We start from the raw sequence: 21,896 nt of genomic DNA, 5'->3' as shown, positions 1-21,896 counted from the left end.
GATGGAAAATAAAGAGACAAGAAAATTAGAGGCTTCATAGCCCCTTAATGAGTCCTCTAAACAGGGAAGAGAAAAAACACAGGTGACAACATTATCAAAAAAGTGAAAAAATAAATGTTTGGAGCTGAAGGACACAGTTTTCAGATGAAAAGGACCTCTCAAGGGTCTATCTTAAGCCCAATGAGTGAAGAAAGAGCCACATCAAGGCTCATCATCAAAGAGCCAGAGATAAAGAAAAGACCTTACACATTTTCCAGAGAGAAAAACCAGCTCTCAGGGTGAGGATTTAGAACCGGGAACAGATTCCACTGGACTTCTCAACAGCAGCATGGGCCCTGTTCCAGTTGGAGCTCTGCCTTCACCATTCTAAGGGGAAATGACTTCCAACCGTGAACGCTGTACCGTGCCAAGCCACAACCAGACCTGAGGACACAATAAAGGTATTTTCTGACGTGCAGCCTCTCAGCACATTTACTTCTCAAGCCACTTTGCTGCTTCAAAATGAGGGAGTAAATTTAAAAAAGGACGACATGAAATCCAAACGATAAGGAGTAGACTGCAAATGAGAATAGATGGGAATGCCCCGGATATAGGGCAGAGGAAATTTCCAAGACTACAGCAGGCCTGGAGCGTGGAAGGACAGATGGCTCCAGGAAGGCTGTCTCCATGAAAAAAGTAGTCCTGATGGGTCATTTAATGGGTCTGATTTTACTAGGAGTTTAACAGCAGCATCCAAAAATGTGAGGGTGTGTGAATGATGGGTATGTATGAAACACAATAGTGCAGGACTCTGTTAAAGTCCAGGGAAAACAAAAACTGATACAGGAAATGTAAGTGACAACACATGGTGCGGTTCAGCTGTGATGCCTGCAGTTAGGAATCTACACAGGAAACACAAAGTAACCCAGAAGTGTGCTAATTCAGTGGGAAGACGGAAAGAGGGACCTGTATTTGTGGTGTGTGGTGGGAGGGATGAGTTAGACCCCTTGATCTTCATTTTAAATGCAGGGAAATCAGCCAATAAGGATATCTCCAATTGAAAAGTCAGAACAGTGAGCAGTAGTTGAAAAATTGGGGGATACACATTAGGGTAGACTAAGAATGTCACCTGCCATTTCAGTAAGCAAAGAATGTTGCCTGCCATCCAGCCATCAGTCACTGCAGCCGCCCCTAACAATGCGCCCTGAGAGGATACATGAAGGAGATAAACAGGACACTGGCCCTAAATAGTTAAGATGCATATCTAAGGAATAATTTCAATGAGCCCAGACCCTTGCATCTTCCTATACATAGAGAAGCAGTAAAATCATTAACCTGAGATGTCTGGGTTTTTGTGATTAGCAGTAATCTTCTGATGTTCGACTACATGTTTATTTGTTTGCTTTTCAGTAAAAACTATGTATCCTGGCTCCTCCCTTACCTCTTCAGAAAAGTTCCCCAGAGCTATCTGAGAGGCTGTCTCCTGAGCTATACTCTTTAGTAAGATGCTCGAATAAAACATAACTCACAACGTTAGGTTGTGCATTTTTCTTCAGTCAACGTTATAAACAAATCTAGTGTTGAAATCCCTGCTTTTTAAGTGGGATAATGGAGCAGGGGTGGGCTCGTTTTATTAACAGCCTTAAGTGCTGTTGTACTTTTTAAAAAGTATGCACATGTATATTAATCTGTTAAAATTTAAAATTAAATAAAATCAAAGTTCTGCTGAAATAATATCTGTCAGTATCTCTCCACCAGTGCCTATAATTGTGACTAGAAACCAGGAGCTGTTGCCTTATTTGGCAACATTTAAATGTTGACCCAAAAACATCCTGTTGCAGAAAACCTAAAATCCCTCTACATAACAGATTTTCTTTCCATTGAGGCATTTACGGCCGCTCTTAAATTGCTTTTGTTATCTGGAGTAATAACACACTGACTACCATCACTCATTAGTTTTGAAAGGAGTTCATCAGATACGTGACCACCATTTAGGTGTGCCCTAAGGAAACGAAGTCAATAACTCAAGCATTCAGTGGGTGTAGAGACTTAAGTTAAATATGATCCCACCTAAATGTCCTGCCTTGAAGGGACCAAGCTGGACTAGGGAAGGAAAGGTCTGCAGGGGCAAAGCGATGTCATTTGATGAGGATGGACACCTGAGGAAGAGTAGAAAGATGGAAACATAGTATCCAGAAGGACACATTTTTCTATTTCATGGATTTGCTGAGACATTGTTTTGCAAAACTAATAACCTCTGTGGTTTTAGCCATTTAATAAACACACCTAGATTTAAATATTTGAAGTTCAAGAAGTATCTTAATTCACTTTGGAAAATTTTCAAAATTAGAACTTCTATTTCTATTTTCTCCAGGAGGACATTTGTTAATTAACGCAGCATCTTCTCGTTCAAACTGAAGATGTGTGAGGGAAAAAGAAGAAAATGCATTTCCTAAGTGTAATAAGAAAGGGGGATGGGGGGGGTGTAGAGCTCAGCATGCGCAAGGTCCTGGGTTCAATTCCCAGTACCTCCATTAAAAATTTTTTTTAAACTAATAAATAAACCTAATTATCTCCCCCCCAAAAAAGAGAAAAAAATTCTTAAAAAGAAAAGGGGGGCTTGTTTTTATGGCCCATTGAAAAACTGGGAATATTATATTTGAAAATAGATTTAGGCAAGATCTCTTGGTATCTTGTCCGATCTCCAGAACAAAATAGTAACATTCCAGCTCATTCAAGCTAAAATTTTTGGGTTTCTCTCCTTTGAGTAACTTATTGGCTCACAAGACTGTTCTCTCAGCAACTCTTTGAATTGGTGCCTGACTTCATGTAACACATACCTTTTTCATTATTAGACAAAAACCAAAAACCTCCAAACTATACTCATTTTTCTGTCTTCTCAAAGATGATTTTTCTTCTTTAAGAAATACATCTAGCGTCATCTTCATCTTAGTGTTCCTTCCCTTCTCACCACCTCCTGTCTCCCAAAGGCTCTTTCCAGATAACTTTCCTATGAAGTAGAAACTACCTCTTAATGATATTAAAACCATGCTATTGGGTTTTAACATATTTGGAGGGTAAATTGAGAGTACACTTCAAACTTTAAAATATTCATAATCAGTAGCTTTAGGAATAAAACCTAAAGAGATATCAGACAAACACACATGGACATTTGAGTTATTTAAAAGTGAATTGAAATTACTTAGATATTCATTCATAGTGGGTTGGTGAAATAGGTATAACAGAATTCTTGTACTTTGCAGCATTATAAACAGTGAGGTAGAGATGGTCTATCTATCTATATACCTATTTAATCATCTACCTATCTATATATCTTAAACAGCTCAAAGTATATTGTTAATTGAATGAGTATAGTATGACCCCATATACAATAGCCAAGACATGGAAGCAACATAAATGTCCATCGACAGATGACTGGATACAGAAGTTGTGGTATATTTATACAATGGAATACTACTCAGCCATTAAAAAGAGAATAAAATAATGCCATTTGCAGCAACATGGATGGACCTGGAGATCATCATTCTAGAGAACTAAGCCAGAAAGAGAAAGAAAAATACCATATGATATCACTCATATGTAGAATCTTAGAAAAGAAAAAAGGATACTATGAACTCATCTACAAAACAGAAACAGACTCACAGACATAGTAAACAATCTTATGGTTACTGGGGAAAGGGGGTGGGAAGGGATAAATTCCGGAGTTTGAGATTTACAAATGTTAGCCACTATATATAAAAATAGATTTTTTAAAAGTTTCTGCTGTATAGCACAGGGAACTATGTTCAATATCTTGTAAAAAACCTTTAGTGAGAAATACACAAAAAACAAATATGTGTGTGTGTGTGTGTGTATGCATGACTGAGACATTGTGCTGTAAGAAATTGACACATTGTAACTGATGGCATTTCAATAAAAAATAAAAAAAGAAAGAGTATAGTATGACCCCATTTTGTCATAATGTGTGTATCTAATATCTATCCATATAAATGTCTGGAAGGATGTATGTGAAAATGTTCATAGCAGTTTTCTTTGGGTGCTTGGGAATATGGATGGATTCTTTTTCTTTTTACATTTTAATGAGTTGTCTGCTTTGTTTTACAACAAATAGGCATTACTTTTTAATCACAGAAAGAATATATGATTTTTATTTAAAAATACATACTATGGGAAATTATGATTTAAGTTCTTTATAAATCCTTCCAGTAAGAGTTTATTCCATTCTTAATATATCTAAATTAACTATTGGGGAAAATAAATAAACAACTTTCAAATCATAAAACAATAGTCCTGGAAGCAACTCTAAGAAATCTTCCCTATCTTTGAGCAAGATAATACTTTTATCTATTTTTATGGAACTATATTTAGGGGCAGCACTGGGAATATCATTAAAAGGCCAGCCATGAATTGTAACTGGGGACAGCACTGCCCTTTGGACAGAGGCAGTGACTACTTTCATCAGCTGACTGAAGATCACTGATTAAAAACACTTATTTTACGTGCATAGTGGAAGCTGAGATCTCACTGTTCCATTAGTGAATTGGGAAATAAAGTATGCCGACTTGTCAGGAAACTTGGAAATGCAACTGTGTTTTAAGAGTTTCCAAAGTAAAACAGAGATCTGTACGAAAGTTCTGATGATACCACACAAATATTTTCTGCTCATCAGCATAAGGCCGAATAACTTGATTAGGATAATTGGCCACAAGGAAACTGGAGCCTCTAGAACACAAAGCAAGGTTCCATTGACCTGCCAACCTTACACCTCCTGAAATGAAAATGACGTACCTCTTCTCAGAGCTTTCAGAGCCCCAGCGTCAGTCCTAGTTTAAGCCAAATCTCCCTCCTGGCCAGTAAATGTGCAGTACTATTCGCAAGATTTCTAACTTTTATACTTGGGTTCATCGTTATTGCTCTTACTACTAATGAGGACAAGAAGCTTGGTTTAGGTCCAATTTAAGGTCTGTGGAAATTAGTTTGGTTTCCTTCCAGACCAAGCCAATGAAAATAACTGGTTCCATTCATTTATTAGTCCAGATAAACAAAGCCAGTTTTATTCTGGGCATAATGCTTATCTGTGTGAGTGACCTGCACTGGAGCCCAGGGGAGGACAGAAACCATGAAAAGCAGAAACTGAAAAGTTGGCCTCTTTCCCCGAGAGCCAACTGTGTTCCAGAGCAAGGAGAAATAGTACTTGCATGAGCTGAAATGAAGAGCAATAGGCTCTCTGGGTTTTTGACCTTTGAATACAGGAAAATTAAAGCAATTTTACAGTGTAGTCTGGAAGAACAATTCTTGCTGGTTTGTACTCAGTTTAAAGGTCCACAGAAACACAAATGGATTGTTCATTAGGGCACTGATCCCTTTTGGAAAACTTCTCTCTCTTCCCCAAAGTGTATAAAATAGGTTTCCTTTTAATATAAAATTAAATTACTATTTATCTTTATTTTGAGATCTTTAAAATAATCCTCTCGAGCTATTTGGAAATGCCCCTGTAATAAAACCAAGGCTGGGAAATACAGCTTATTAATATGGACATTCATATCAGGGTTGTGTTACTTAGTCTCCAACAAGGTACTAAAATGGCTTTTCTCCATTAATTTTCTTTCTTCAATTAAATAATGTTTAATGAAAAATACACCTGCTGCCTAGTCCAGATTCTTATCTAGAAGTAATCACTATCTGCACTTTTATCTTTGCAGAAATTTTCTGTGCACACACAGCACTCACATATAATATATAAAACATACAAGGAGATAAATATTTATATGTCTCACAAATGGGAATTTTCTTCCTTATACCTATTTTGCAGTTTTGTTTTTCTTTACTTCTTTCATTTTTTTTTTTAATTTAAACATATATCCCAGAGATCATTCCAAACAATCCCAGTTAGGTTTACATTATTCTTTCTGATGACTGCAAAATATTTAACTATATGGATGTACCATAATTTATCGAATCAGTTATCTGTGGAAGACAGAGAGCTGTTACTTGCTTCTCTCTTATTTCCTACAAGCAGTGCTTCAATAAACATTCAGATATATGTCTTTGCATATGTGTGTAAGTAAGAGAAACTTCTAGATGTAGAATTGCTAGGTCAATGTCCCTACCTCTTTTTAAATTCTCCCTGTTTAGTAGACATGACAAAATTTTACTTTTCACTTAAATAATTACACAATGAAAATAAGAGAAACCAAGGAGTTCACTATATAAAATGGAAACAGTAACGAGCATTGAGTTAACGTCAACAAAACACTCAGTTTTGAATGTTCAAAGCCTAAAAAACCCAGCATCTAGATCCTGCTAACCCAGACAGAAGACTCTCCGAGAGCTTTTACTCCCTTAAGAAACACCCCACTTTCAGTTCCTTGAAAGAATTTGTCACCAAGTTGTGAAGAGGATACCTTCCAGAAAGCAATTCAATTCAATGCTGCAAGTATTTATTGCCTGCCTACTTTTTATAAAGCCCAATGGACTGTAAAAAGAATTTCATACTGTCTCTGCCCAGCAGGGACATGGAGTGAGAGGAGATAACTGCAACAACCAAGGCGTTTAGTGAAAGGGCCTCATTGCGGAGGGGAAGCCGGGGCAGGGTAAGGAGGCGGGGCAGCAGGGGCGGGGTAAGGAGGGGCAGCAGGGGCCTCACTGTAACTTGGAAAAATCTTTATCATATCCCCTCACATGACAAAGCTATGTCATAAGCAGTGATAAAAGGGAAGACACATTTCTCTAGCACACTATAGGTATTAATAAAGATGTTTCAAAGGAAGAAGGAATGGAGAAAGGATAGGAGGAAGGCAAAGAAGAAAGAACATGAAAAACAGAAACAATCTCCAGCATGAATCATCCAAAAAGACTTCTTACATGTCTTGTTCATCTTTGCATCTCCATCAGTCAAGGGATGGCTCCATGTTCACACCTTACAAGCCATCTGCCTTGAATGATTTGCTTTTCTCTGTAACATACACAGCCCTCTCATGCTTCAACGCCTTTGAATGTCTTCCTTATATTAGTCCATCCAGCAATAGCCTACTTATCCTTGCATTGCTGATTTTAGGACCCTTGTTTTTCCTTTCACGTGGGAAAATACACCCATTCCTTCCTCTAGGCTCTCATGCCCCTAGGGAATAGCTCCATGATAATAAAGGACAGAAAGAAAAGAAGAAAAACAATGTGTTCTTTGTTCTAAAATTAAGTATAGTCGATTAAATGTTGTGTTGATTTCTGGTGTGCAGCATAGTGATTCAGTTATATATATTCCTTTTCATATTATTTTTCATTATAGGCTATTATAAGGTACTGAATATAGTTCCCTGTGCTATATACAGTAGGACCTTGCTGTTGATCTATTTTATCTATAGTAGTTAGTATCTGCAAATCCTGAGTTCCCAATTTATCCCTCCCCATCCTCTTTCTTATAAGTTTGTTTTCTATGTCTGTGAGTCTTTTACTATGTGTTTTTCTTGCAATATTAGCACATACTGTCTTTATCAGGGTTACCTGTGAACATTACTTACAACTAGGCTATCATTTCTTTCTTTGTCTTCCCTGAAAATACAAGTCTATATTTCTTACAACGTTTAGCACAGTGCTCTATATTTAATAAAAATAATAAAAAAAAAAACTTACTGGGCATCTGCCATCCAGGCAATATGCTAATTTAATGGCTCACAGTGCATCATTAAACACTTGGTAATAATAGCAAATGATCATAGGGCTTACCTTGTGTAGGCACTCTTTCAGGCACTTTACATAATTAATGTATTTAATTCTCACGGAAACTATGGGAGGTAGGTTTGCTATCATTAGCATTTCTATTTTCAGATGAGGAAACTGAGGCAATGACAGGTTCAGTATCTTGCCCAATTTTAATGCTAGGTGTTGGCACCAGACAGTCTGGGCCACTATTTGAGACTGACTAGAGGCTTCAGTGATGTTTACATTTACACTTAGAGCTAGGCATCACAACTCCTGGTTTGGAGATAAGGCTCAGAGTGGCAAAACAGCTGGTTCCGGGTCACACAGCTAGCTGGCCAAAAAAGGAACAAAATTATATTTAACTGCAAGAATCCATACATTTTCCACTGCCTCTGCTTCAACTCAAATAAAAGTCCTGCCTTTCCCCAGAACATGACTCTTGCATCAGTTTGTAGTTTTCAGCAGTAGTTTTTGCCTGCTTATCATCCATTTTCCTTTCTTATAGTAGCACCCTGTTAGTCCTTCAAGGATCTGTCCCCTCTCACGCTCCGTACATGGAGGCAACACATGAATTGTGTTCCCGTTATGTTTACATGTCTTCTCCCCAGGAAGGTGTAAAGGTCCTTGAAAAGTTTCTTCTTCTTCCTCCTCCCACCCTCTCCTCCTCCACTTTTTCTTCTTTATCTCTTTCTCTTCTTTTTCTTTAGGTAAATCTCACTATGCACGATACAGAGGAAAAGTTGAAAATGTTTGTTGAATGAATGTCTTTCCCATGGTACTTACTCACTCAATATTTGTAGAATTGGACTATCTGTTGAACAAGACAGCAAATAAAATGGGCTTCACCAGAGTGTTAGGATCTCAGTCAGCAGAGAAAGAACAAGCCTCAGCCCCAGGTATGTTCTACTTCCTTGTGTCATGCAAAACCGGACACCGGGGTCACTGGAGGTTTCTGAGGCAGTTTCCTTGAGAGAGCCTATTTAGAATACTTGAGTATAATACAACCTGTTAGATGTAAAGGAACAATGAAACTGACAAGTTGCATATCTTAGAAGAAAAAAAGAATCAACATTCTCCAGACAGCGGAGTAAAGTGATCACGATACACAACTCATTGGCCAAAGACAAGCAGTCCCTGTGCAGTCGTAATCTAAATTTGATTAAGACATTTAGAGCTTCTAAACAAAAACAAGATTACAATGTCCACCTATCCTCTATCTTTCTAAAACTAGAGTTCGAAACAGAATCAAACTGAGGGGGAAGGTGTAGCACAGTGGGAGAGTGTGTGCTTAGCATGCACAAGGTCCTGGGTTCAATCCCCAGAAACTCCATTAAAAAATAGATAAACTTAATTGCCTGCCCCTCAAAAAAAAAAAAAAAAAAAACTCAAAAAAAAGAACAAACTCTAAACCAAAAATAAGCATAACAAAGTCTTGTAAGATTCCAATTCTTCCCACTTTTTTAGGCTTCCCAAAAAAGATCAAATATCAAATTCCTTCAAAAAAAATGTTGGAGGAGCCTGCTCTGCTGTGCCTTAAGCATGTCGTTGGTTTTTCTTTGGGATAGTTGTGTGCCGCGCCTAAAAACAAAGGCAACAATGATACAAGTGCTGATCCAGTCATAAAAAGAGAAATTCTCTGCTCTGAACAGTGACCCTAACTTGAGGCTTCCTGGTCTAGATAGTTTTTTTCCCCTTATTCAATAGTTTGACATGCATTATTGCACAAAACCCACCACATATTTCCCATTATTCACAGCAGTATTGCCTGAGTATTTTCTGAAGAAAATAGTCCTAAAAGATGCAGTGGAAAAAAGTGCTTTGAGGTCACCCGTGTATGGGGCACTCTATCTCATCCACTGGGGATCTTAAAATATCATGTTGCTTATTACCATATAAGGGTCCTCATAGGGAAAAAAAGATGAACATAGCAATAATATTGTGGCTCCAGACAGCTGGTATTAGATACCATAATTATTGTGGAACAAAAGAAAACTGAAGGAGGCTAGTATAAATGTGGAAGTTAGACAAGATGTGAGTAATTAAAATTAATCTTCTTGGTATTACACTCTAGTTCCTGCTCTTGACTAAAGACCCTGATATTTCAATCAGTTACTCTCCAGACTGCCAAGCCTGGTTTAGAAGGGCTGTTTTTTTCACTGTATATAAACCTAAATTGTGAGAAATCAGGGAGTAGGGGACTATGAAAGAGGAAGTAATCACGGGGAGAAAATTTGGCATAGATCATCATTACTTCCTTGCTGAGCCATGGATACTTCTCTTTTTGCTAGTTTTAGTCTAAATTTCCCATTTTCTGTCTCTGTTTACTGAAAGACAACACTGAGAAGAACTGAGCCTGGCGAGGAAGAAGCCCAAAGGATAGTTTTAATAATGGCTAATATTTCCTAAGTGCTTACAACATATAGCCACTGTGCTAAGACTTGGATCATCTCATTAAATCAAGTGCCCCATGATGTGGGCACTACTGTTAACCTAAGTTTACAAGTGAGGAAATGGAGGCGTAGAGAAGTTAAAAATAAACAAACAAAAAACACGTGTCCAAGGTCACATGGCTGTGCTTTAATCACTATCCTAAAATGACCAAAGATGTCTTGTTAGCACTGTAGGTAGGTAGTTAGTCTCATAAAATGACCAACGAGCAATACGTAAGTATAATAACCTGAAATGAGGCAATGGCTGAATGAAGAGGGTCTTGGCCCAGGAATTAAAAACCTCAGACTACTGTCCCAGCTTCTCTTAAACTCTTTGAATCTCAGTGCTTCATCTTCCTAGATTATGGGGTTATTGTGAAAATCAACTAAGATAATGTTTACTTTAAGGACTTTGTAAATACAGACAAACCATACAAACACAATGCATTGCTCTATTATACATTAAAGAGAATGGGCCGTGAGTTAGGAAGTTCCCATCAGGGGGCTGAAATCGAGAGAGACCAGACTGAGTATTAGAAGGAGAGGTGGCTATGCGGTGAAGTATTCTGATATTTGGAAAGTTGGGGCAGACGGAGGAAGATGCACCCGAGATGACTTCTAGAAGAGCAAAAGAGGAAGTGCCCAGTAGAGGAGGAGCTGGTAATGGCCAGCAGCATGGGGATGTTAGAGGGAAAAAAAAGCAAAAAAAAAAGGAGAGAGAGACAGAGAGAGAATGAGGAGACAGTTAAAGGCCAACCCAAAGCTACGTACAGAATAATATGAGAGAAATAAACATGTGGCTAGTCTTCTCCAGCTGCTGGGTTGTTTACTTTTGCTCTTGTGGCTGCTGGAACAAAAGCTAACCTAGTATGAAGAAGGGAAAAACTGCACCCTTGCTCTTCTGCATATTTGTTTTGGGGACTTGTGGGATACCTCAGTTATTTCTGTGGGCTTTTTTTTTCTTTTTTCTTTTTTTTTTTGGTCCCCATAAAGGAGAACTTACAAAGTTAAATTTGACATTTTTGCCAAATTTCTTAAACCAGTGGTCCTCAAATTTAGTAAGCATCAGAATTCCTGGGATAGGTTTGCCAGATTAGGCATTAAACATACAGAATATGCAGTTAATTTTAAATTTCAGTTAAATAATGAATAATCTTTTTGGTGTAAATATGTCCCAAATATTGCATGGGACACACTTATACTAAAAAAAAAAATTATTCATTGTTTATCTGAACTTCAAATTTAATTGGAAATTGTGTATTTTATCTTTAACAACCCTAACCTAGAGCTTGTTGAAATGCAGACACACCAGTTCCGTAATCTAATTCTGTCGGTACGTCTGAAATAGGGCTCAGTGATCCGCCGGCTGATTCTAGTGCAGCTTCTTCTTGGCCGGCACTTGGAGAGATACTGGTAAGGCTTGGAGAACGCCAACTTGGGCATGAGAGGTTTCAAGAGGCCGGAAGCACATCTTGGAGAGAAGAGGAAGGTATATGTAGTGAGCTTAGGGGATGCTAGGGGATCTTGGGTGACAGCAGAGATAAGTCTGAGTGCTAGGACCCCAGTGTGGTAACGAGAGAAGATAGTCACTGAGCCCCACTGTTGCGCCATTTAGTCCTCTCAGCAACCACAAGCAGAAGAAAACTATTATTACCTCTATCTCTTTAGATGAAGAAATCAAAGCTGAGGGTTAAATAACTTGCCCAAGGTCACACAGGTAGTGTTCAGTGGCGTCAGTCTTGATCTAAGATCAGTTGTTTCCACAGCCCACATTCTGAAGCAGTCCTGTGCAACAGTAGGAGGTTTGGGCAATCTTTCCAATGCAACTTTTTTTTTTTTTTTCCAATTACAGTCTTCAAATAGCTAAGTTAACGAAATATAGTCAGGAATGTGACATCTGCTCTCTAGAGGTACTCAAAGATCTCCACATTCTGAAGAATAATAGCCAAAAGGTCTGGAAGTTCATGAAAAGCTTAAGGGTCTGAGCTGATGGAAAAATTGGAGGGCCACTAGACAAGATATTGTTTAAGGCAAGTTTTTGTTGTTGTTGTTGTTGTTGTTGTTGTTGTTGTTGTTACTGTTGTTTTCTAAGAATGCTCAGCACCAGCCAAAAGCCATCTTCCCAAAGGGGTGTGTGTCAGGGGATGCTCTCCTTTGCAGCATAAACCAACAATTTTCTCACCAGGGGACCCAAGATGGTTGAATAGGCTCTGAAGAGGATGTTAGGTGAGACCACTCTATATGGGGAACAGGCTGATGAAGGAATTGGAGCCAGTTAGACTAGAAGGAGACAGATCAAAGAAACCATGGCTGCAGTTTTCTAACGTTTGTAGAATTGGTAGAAAGGAAAGGCAATGAGCAAGGACCACAGGTTAGATGTTAGTAGGAAAAGGATTTTGACTCAATAAATATGTGGTAGACTGCATTATTATTCAAAATATTTGCTGCCTTTCTCTGGCATGTCTCTCTCCCTGCCTTGCCCTTCCCTGGGGGAGGATTCCACATGACCTGGGATGGCTCATAAAATGTGGAGACTTCAAGGTCCAGCATGGGATGCTCCATGATCTCTTTTCCCCTACCACGAGGTCTGCCATGTCCCAGATGGAAACTGATGTGGGGCAGAGTCAAGCTGACCTGTGGTCGGCACACAGCATAAGCAAAAAATAAGCTTCTGCTGTTTAAAAAAAAAAAAAAAAAAGTCACTTTTATTACTGTGGAATACCTCACTTTTCCTGACTGGCAAAATAAGAAAGCAGTCTCTAGAAGTCAGAATTGTCCAAAGATGGAAAGGACTACTTGAAGAAGTAGAGCATTTCCTGGGCTGGAAGTATTCAACTATAAAAAACAACTTTGAAGGATGTTTTAAAAAGGTGGCGGGGTGGAGGCAGGGAGAGGTGGATTGAAGTACTGGCTGAGTAGTTAGGACCTTAAGCTCCTGTCCATATCCCAGAGTCTGTGCCACATGAACAGTAGGGTAACAGGAGCTGTGAGATGGGCAAGGCCTTTTGCACATCCATGCTTTGAACACACTTGAAGAGGAGGAACACAGTGACATTTGGGCAGATTAATATCAGTTTGTGGTTACTGAAATTTAGAGTATTAACTTATGCTTGTTTGAGAACAGGCTCCTGGAATGTAACTAAAAGGAGAGCTAAATATTTATGTGGTTTGAGATTAACCATAAAAGACTTTCATGGGAGGCTTAGAACACAAGAATAGCTCGGGAAAGTGTAATTCAGTCGCTAGCATGGGCCGCTCCCAGAACCCTGCTAACTGGCAGATGTACAAGGCCAAGCCACACGCTTGGCCAGTGATCAGAGAGAGCAGGGACATGGAGTAGGATACTGCCATTCCGCCTGTCCACAGCCCAGAGAAACGCCAGGCAGCATTCACTCCCTTCCCTCTCCCCTTCTCTGTTTGGTCCCTTCATTAGCCTCAGTTTTTCTCTTTGCTCTTGTTTCACGCTTTCACTCATCCCTCACTCTTAACATGGTCTCTTAATACTCTGATCTATCACAACTTTATCATCTCTCTATAACCTGATCCTATTTGCATCTACCATCTATTTACCTAAATCACTGGTGAGAAAGCTAGAAATGAAACGGGGTAAAACATAGCAACATTATAAAACGAGGAGAGCTTTCATCCAGTCAATGAAGGAAGCATGTGGTGGGGTGTGTACTATGTACAAGCCTGGCTTTGGGGAAAAAAGAGACCAAACTTCAGATCCATTGCTTATGACTGGGGGGACCTTGAACAAGTTACTTAAACGTGCCATGTTCTCAGTACCTAATCCTTAAAATGAGATCAGTGATCACTCAGCAGGATTAAATAAAGTAAAATATGTTATATTGCAAATACATAATAGACATCAGGTAAAAGGCTGATGTTATTGTATAAATTACATGACATTTTAGTTCAGCTTGGATCTGTATTATATATATATATATATTTTTAAATCTCAGGTTTAATGTTAGTATTTTTCAGCTACAGTTTTGTTGGTCATAGGGATTTTAATAAGTACTTGGAGACTTGGGACCCAAATCTACAAATACGTCTAATATTATATATCTTTATATGTGTATATTGCATATATAAGTATATATTATGGATTGAATGTTTACATACCTCCCACAAAATTCTTATGTTGAGCCCTAACCTCCAAGGTAATGGTATTTGGAGGTAGGGCCTTTGGAAGGTAATTAGATGAGGTCACGAAATTGGGCCCTTAAGTTGGAATTAGGGTCCTTACAAGGAAATGAAGAGAGACCCGAGCTCTCCGTTTCCATTACAGAAGACACAGCAAGAAGGCAAGAATGCAAGGCAGGAAATGCGCTCCAGGAACTAAATCCAGCAGCACCTTTGTCTTGGACCTCCTGCCTCCAGAACTGTGAGGAATAAATATCTGCTGTATTTAAGCCATTATAGTATTTTGTTATAACAGCCTGAGCTAAGACTACATATATATTTTTTATCCTGTCCTTTTGTTGAGTACCTCTCCTGAGAGTTCAGCTGAGTGAAATCTGGGGGTGCTGCCCAAGTATATAGAATATAGTCTATGTATCTGTATCATATATCTCTATATCCAATACAGGATTTAGTGTCAACTATTTTTGTTATGATCTACGTCCTACACAGAAGGAAGGGAATAGACACAATCCCAGTCTTCTAAGAATTTTACATTGTTCCAAATGACCTAGGGCATTTAGACAGACCCTTTTTGCTCCCTACCAAACCTCCATTCACCCATCTTCTTGGCTGGCAGAATTTATAATTTTCTTTGAAATGTCTATGTACCCATCCCTGGGTACATAGATGTCTCACAAGGGTCTAAGTCATGAGACTCTTGTTTCCTGCTTTCCCAGCCCTCTTTGGAACTTGCAGTGTCCTTGAGATGTAAGACATTGTTAAGGGGGCTTCTGGGGAAGTTTTACCTTTCTGACAAAAAAACACAAGTTGCTGGGAGCCCCTCTCTGCAGCCTGTCCTGGCTGGAGCATGCACGTATTGCTGGCCAGGGGTGACCTTTTGTAACCCTCGAATGACAACCAGGGGAAGAAAAATCAACATGCCAAAGACAGTAGCGCAGAGAAATAGGGAAGCAAGTTATCGACTATACTGCCGAGTAACTAAGCCAAAGGCAGCGACCACCTACTTCAAGGCTTGTTACATGAGAAAATAAACCTCTATTTGTTAAGTCACTATTAATCACGTATTTCTGATAAATTGGAACCAAAGATATTCTCAATAGATACCAAACAAACGTATAATGTATGGTAGAATTTCTGCTGCTGTGAAATTTCAGGACAAGTAAACAGGGGAGTGAAAAATTGGCATGGCAACAATGAAAAAAAAGTTTTCCTGAGGAGCTCTTTCCCTCATAAATGTAAGATTTAGTTGAGCCAATAAAATCTTCAATATTTAGACTATTCTTAAAGTAGATATAGTAGGCAATATAAAACTTTATATTTTGATCCAGAAAGGAGAAAGAAAAAAATATACATTTCAAAACATAAACAAAGAATTCTAGATGTATGACTATCTGATGACAAAAGAAAAATATTTGGGGGAGTTTTTTTATAGTAAATATTAGTTATATAATGTTGGCAACTAACACATACAGTTTTACCAGCTGTCTCCACATTCGTCAGTATCACGTGTTGAGATGCTGAAGGGAAGCGAAGCATCCCTATATTCCATTTAAATTTCTTCAGAGCCTGGCTGCAATCCGACTTCTTATTCCTAACGAATCCTCCCTCACCGCCACCACCGCGTATCAGTTTGCTTGTTTTGGAGTGCTTGCCTTACTGCTGTTTTCTCCTGAGACATTATTACCTCACGATAAAGCCAGTAATCTTCTTTACTTTTTCAGCTTCAAAAATATCTGAGTTTTACATGTCTAGGCCTACAAAAACTTTTAATACAAGTAGATCTAACCATAAAATTTTTTCATGGAGGTGTTTGATCATCGTTGGGCAGTCAGTTTACATACCTTTCCTGTTGACCTCTTTTTAAACTGACTTTCCTGTATTTGGAATACTTATTTGGCCGTTACAAAATTTTTCAACTCAAATGGAACCTTGTGATTCGCTGTATTCAGGGGCATCAGAGTCAAATTGAGAAGTTCCAAAGACATCCCTTCAACATGTGTATCTACTAAGTCACAGTAGCAGTTCGTATTGTGCAAGTAACCTACCTGCAAAAAGCAGCTTTAGTCTTTCTGAAATTTATCCCACAGAGTTCCAACATGGAATGATACCATTTAAATGATCGAACAGCAATTTTAACAGTGGTGGTTCTCAAAAAACAAAACAAAACAAAACAAAAACCCTTTACTAGAAACCATTATTAAGAAAATGTTTTGCATATCTGTGAATATACTCAGTGAAGTTCAGATCCGTTATGTAAGCACTTTTTAAAAACAGAAAACGATCCTTACATAATACTATTTTAAAATAAATTTTAATAGAATCTAAAATTCTTTTAAAACAAACCATTTCTTTTCAAAAAAGGTAATAGAGAAAATACAAACCAAAGCATTAAAGTTCTTTTCTACTCAGAGCCTTTGCTCCTGTTTTGTTCACAGTCATCACTTTCTCAGTGACAGTGAAAACTAGCCTTTTTTCCCTCATTGAGGGAGCTATGATGGCAGGAAATGACTGGTCTCGTTCACCCCAGCATCTAGCACAGAGCCTGGAACAAACTGACACTCCTTAAGTATTTGTTGAATGAATGATACCCTTCTTGCTGAATGAATGATACCCTTCTTGCTTCAAACCTTCAATGCCTCTCCTTTGTCCAAAAACTGAGCACAAATGCTTCACCTCAGCATTTAGGATCTTCTTTATAAATAGCCCGTCCTAGTCCAACCAGGTTGAAATAGAAAAGGTGTGCCTACAAATGCCTTAAGCTTTTAGCTGCAGGGTCTGCTTTGAGCAAAATCCTGACTTCCTACTTTATCTCTCCTTAAAAGATTCCTATCACCTGCTTTACAAAGATGCTTCTTGTCCCTCTAGCCAACAGAATTTCTTTCCTCTGTGCATCCCCTCTGTGTATGTCTCTTACAGCACTTGCCATATTTTGCTTTTGATTGTACGTATTTGTGTTCACATTTTATCCCCTCATCGACATTGTAAGCTCCTTGGGGAGAGGGATAGTGAATGAGTCCTTGTGTCAACTCCCCATAAAGTTGGCATTTCCTTCAGACATAAGTGTATACACCACATATTTGGATCATCAGAGTTCATAACTGTGAGAAGGAAGCTGCTAATGGAAAACATATATTATTAGAGTATTCAGAATTACACAGTGTGATTAAGGACACACACTTCTGTAACAGTCAGCATGGGCTGAATCCTCACTCTGTTGCTCAAAAGCTTTGTAACTTTGGGTAATTTACATAATCTTCAAAGTCTCAGTTTCCTCACCTGTAGCATAGTAATATTATTACCTACCTCATAGGGCTTTTGTGCAAATTAAATGAAATAAGGTATGTGAAATGCTTAGTAGACATAATAAGCATTCATTACTATTCACTCTTAATATCATTATTATCTGAGCTTAAGAGGTTTGATTTTTTTAATGGCTGATAAGTTTGCGTTGAAATTTTGGATCATAGATTAGAAAGCATCTCCGCACTGAGTAGCCCTCCATCAACCAAACAATAACACTTACCACATAATTTAGGGCCCATATATATTTCACTTGGAAATCTCAAAAACTTTCTGCCATTCTCCATTTAATTTTTGTAGAGACCTGTGATACGTTTCTTATCGTGGTATTTAATGTCCAGTTATTCCTCATTAGGTTAACTGCAATGATTTCTTATAAATAACTCTGGTTACTCATTCAGTATTTATTACAGCATACCAGTGAGTGCACTGCCCCATCGGAATGAACACCTCATGAAAAATCTAAGCCATTGTACCTTCATTGCAAAATGGGGTTTTGCAGCTTTTTTGTCCTACTTCAGGAGACCATCAAGGACACATATGTTAATCAACTGAGCACAAGAGCTGGGAGGGTACCACTCAAGGAATTTTCAAGATAATGTTACCATTTACTTGACTATAATTTAAATAATTTGGAGTACTTCTAACATTAGGAAGCTTTGAAAAGTAGAATGTTGACACAAAGAGAGTAGAAAAGAAAATCTTTTTTTTGGCATTTTACAAAATGTTCCTTCTAAAGAACAACACGTTTTTATAGGCCCGCACTGATTAAAGAAAACTTATTAGATATAAGTGAGAAGCATGTGCTTCTGGTGGTGTTGTACCCAGAGGATTTTAGTTAAGTGAAGTCTAAACTTTTAGAGTATATGAATTATACCCAGTTGGGCAGTGAATGAACCCTCTTCAACTTAAAGTGCAGAACTGTTACAAGAGGAAAAAAAAAAGTACAAAAAGTTATGGAGGAGACAAAAAGATATTGAAATCCTTTCCAGTGTCCCCATTCTGATGATTTTTAGGCGTTATGGCTAAAGAAGCACAACTTTTCCTCCATCCCTGAAACTGGTGTCTTGTCTAACACATTATTTTGAATGTCAGCTATCAGCCCTTGCACTTCCTTAGACTGAAGACCAAGACTGAGAATGGAGTGAACGCCTTTTCAGGCCCAGAAACGAAGACATCAGGAGTGTAAGAGAAGGCAAGTGAAAGATAAATACATTTGTTTTTCCATCTGTTAAGACATAACTAAAACATTCTTCCCATTTTTTCCGCAATATTCTGTCTCCTGGCAACAAATAACAAAAATTCCCAATCAACCACATCTTTCACAATTCTTGGTTCCTTGAAAAAGCCGCACTAACACTGCTATTTAGGTTTCTAATATATAAAATTATCTTCAGAAAAGAAGTAATATACATGATAAAGAGTGATGTATAATTACATGTATAAGTGATCTACATATATCACATACAGCTCAGTGAGGGAGCATGCCATCAAAACCATAAGGATGCATTATATAACTACTTCAAAAAACAATTGGGCATTATCTGGTAAATTTTCTATAACCCAGCAATTTCACTTCTAGATGTTTATCCAAGAGAATCTCTTTCGCACCCACCAGAAGGCAAGTATAAGAATGTTTTAGCAGCACTGTTTATGATCTCTTTTTCTCTCACATATGCACCTGGAGATTTTTCAAATGTTCATCAGGAGCAGAATGGATAAACCTATTGATACTTGTGGAAATTAATTACAGCTACATGCAAAAATATGTACAAATCTTGTCTACATAACAAGAAAATCAAGTAGCAGAATATTACACATACATTTCCATAATATATAAAGTTAAAAATGTACAAGATTAACCAGTATTTTATTTAGGCATAAAAGCTTATGTGGAAAAACTAAAGAAACACAGGAGAGTAATGAACACAAAATTCAAAGTTGAGAAGGAGTAGGACTTGACAGAGTAACATTCTTTCTCTTTAAGTAGATAGTGTGTAGATAGTTGTTCACTGCACTGTGATTCTTTATATATTGCATGTATTCAATAAATGTTCTTTGGAAACTGCTCAATATTTGGTAAAAACACTGAAAAGCAAAGGGTGCTACAACATCATTGCCATTACTGTATTTAAGCAAAATATTGTAAAAGTAATACAATTTTCAGTTCTTTACAAAGTCATCTACTTGTGTGCAGTCTGGGACATTATTGAAATTATGGCAGTGTTTAAATGCTGTTAAAACAGTAAGATTGGCAAAACTAGTTGGTCTAGTTCATTATGCTCTGTCATTCTACAAAAGGTCAAATTCCATAAAATAAACTGACAGGCTGTCTGTCCCAGGACTTTTGCTTTTTACAAACCTTAAAAATGAAAAGTTATTTTGAAAACTTACTGAGACATTTTAAAATACATTTTTGCATGAGGGTTTTTGTTTTGGCCTCCCTTTTCATTGAATGGTTTTATATTATCTACTTCTAGAATGATTCCTTAAATGAAATCCAGACGCTGCAATTCCATATGTCTATTGTGTTTGTATGGGCTCTACTATGATTCAATTATAAACTCACAATTTTATTTTTTATATTAATGAATTTTATTGTGTCTTCTCACTTCACGTTTTTGCTTTTATCGAGATGGATTTAGTTAAGAATCATTGGTCCCAAAGTCTTTCTAAGTATTTCATTTTCAACTAAAGTTTATGTATTACTTAAGAGATAAATTTTTAATATTAAAATATCAATTTGAAGATATTTTATTTCCATTTTGCTAGTTATAATTAAACTGATAAAATTATACCGTTAAATATTATGAAGCACTACTTTGGAGAATTTTATGTTTTTAAATATTGCATTAAAATTTACAATTACAGTTTGCAATTATATCAAAATTTTAACAATCTATTTTTTTATCCTTGTTATACTTAAATTATACTTAATGTACCTAAGTGAACAATTCATGCTCGTATTGTTAAATGGAGCACTGTGTTGCAATAGTTTTGTACCCTCTTTTATTCTCCCAAGTTATCTAGAGAATCCTGCAATCCTCAATGTTTTGATTATATAAATCAGTGTGTTAGCTTTGTGGTATGACATTGTTCCATAGCACCTTATATTTAAAGAAATCTTTATATGAAACAAAATTAACAATTTTTGTTTTAATGTATTTGAAGATATTGTAAGATTTATGTGTGAGAAAAACCTTATTGCTTAACTTTTCTATATGTTATCATTATATGAATGGAATAGAAACTGTGAAAATAAAAATTGTCAATGAATGCCTAAAGACAGGCTCAAGATGCCAAATTATTCATCCTTGGACTCAAGGCAAAATGATTTTATAGCTTCGACAGCATGATATAGTTTATAGAAGATGGGTTTCTGGGCCTGACAGACCTGCTTTTACATTACAGCTCTATTAACTGTACATTTTTGAGCTATTTATTGAGATGTCCTCACCTGAAAGGTTACACAGGGGTTTTGTGGAGACTAAATGAGATAATGTAGGACTAATTCCTGGTACAAAGTTATTACCCAGTAACTGTCCTCCCTGCCCCACCTCCTAGATCAAAGAAGGAAATAAAATTTTTTTCAGTATAAGAACATCAAGTAATTGCAATGGATTACAAGCAACTTCTTTATCATCCAAAGCACTTACCAGTGCTTTTTGGTGACTTAAATTACAGACTTCAGGATTTCTGCCCCACTGTCTCCTCCCACTCACTTCATACATGTTTTCCTGTCTGTTGTTCTCTTTTATTTTAGGGGTTTGGGACAAGAGAGAGATGTGGTATCTCAGGGAATGGAAAACCAGAGGGAGGGAGGGGATGGACCAAAAAGGAATGTGTAGCATCATCATCATCTTTGAAGAAAGCTTCTGTACGACATGAGTTGTGAACAAAATACTTTCTACGTGAAATGGCAATGCTATCTTGCAGCTTTGTAAGATAAGCCATCAAAGGAAATCCCATGGAGGCCAGACATTCCACATAGATTTCTCTTGCATCATTTTGTGCTTATCACTATGGAAGGCCTTGCAGTGGGTGCTACTTTCCGAAGACAGAATCAGATATACAACAAATTCAATGTAAAATTATTTTTCCATTTCTATATCTAAGGTTAATTTCTCTCTCAAATCCATTCTCACCCACACTGAAAACATTTTGAGACCTCTCTGACTCTTCCTGGGGCACAAGAGGGCTTTAGGGCTGTCTTAGGCCTGTCTTCCTCAAGACCCCTTTTATAATGTTTTCTGTTCTTACTCAGCATTGGGCAAAGGAATAACCTTGGGGGTATTTCTGCTCTCCAGGGTAGGGTCTAGG

The 21,896-nt window shown here is 37.6% G+C and overlaps 1 long non-coding RNA gene across 1 annotated transcript; it reads right to left on the bottom strand.

Moving 5' to 3' along the window:
• Window positions 1–905: 905 nt before the first annotated feature.
• Window positions 906–16,011, bottom strand: LOC116663645. The gene is made up of 4 exons (XR_004319904.1): window positions 15,747–16,011; window positions 13,667–13,672; window positions 4,789–4,793; window positions 906–915 (listed from the first exon to the last, which is right to left on the bottom strand). It is a non-coding gene; the product is annotated as an uncharacterized LOC116663645 (long non-coding RNA).
• Window positions 16,012–21,896: the final 5,885 nt, after the last annotated feature.

The sequence above is a fragment of the Camelus ferus genome, chromosome 5 (genome assembly GCF_009834535.1).
Source record: "Camelus ferus isolate YT-003-E chromosome 5, BCGSAC_Cfer_1.0, whole genome shotgun sequence".
In the NCBI taxonomy this organism is placed as follows: domain Eukaryota; kingdom Metazoa; phylum Chordata; class Mammalia; order Artiodactyla; family Camelidae; genus Camelus; species Camelus ferus.
The sequence above is the reverse complement of the archived record's forward strand: the minus strand, read 5'-3'. Positions and strand labels throughout refer to the sequence as shown.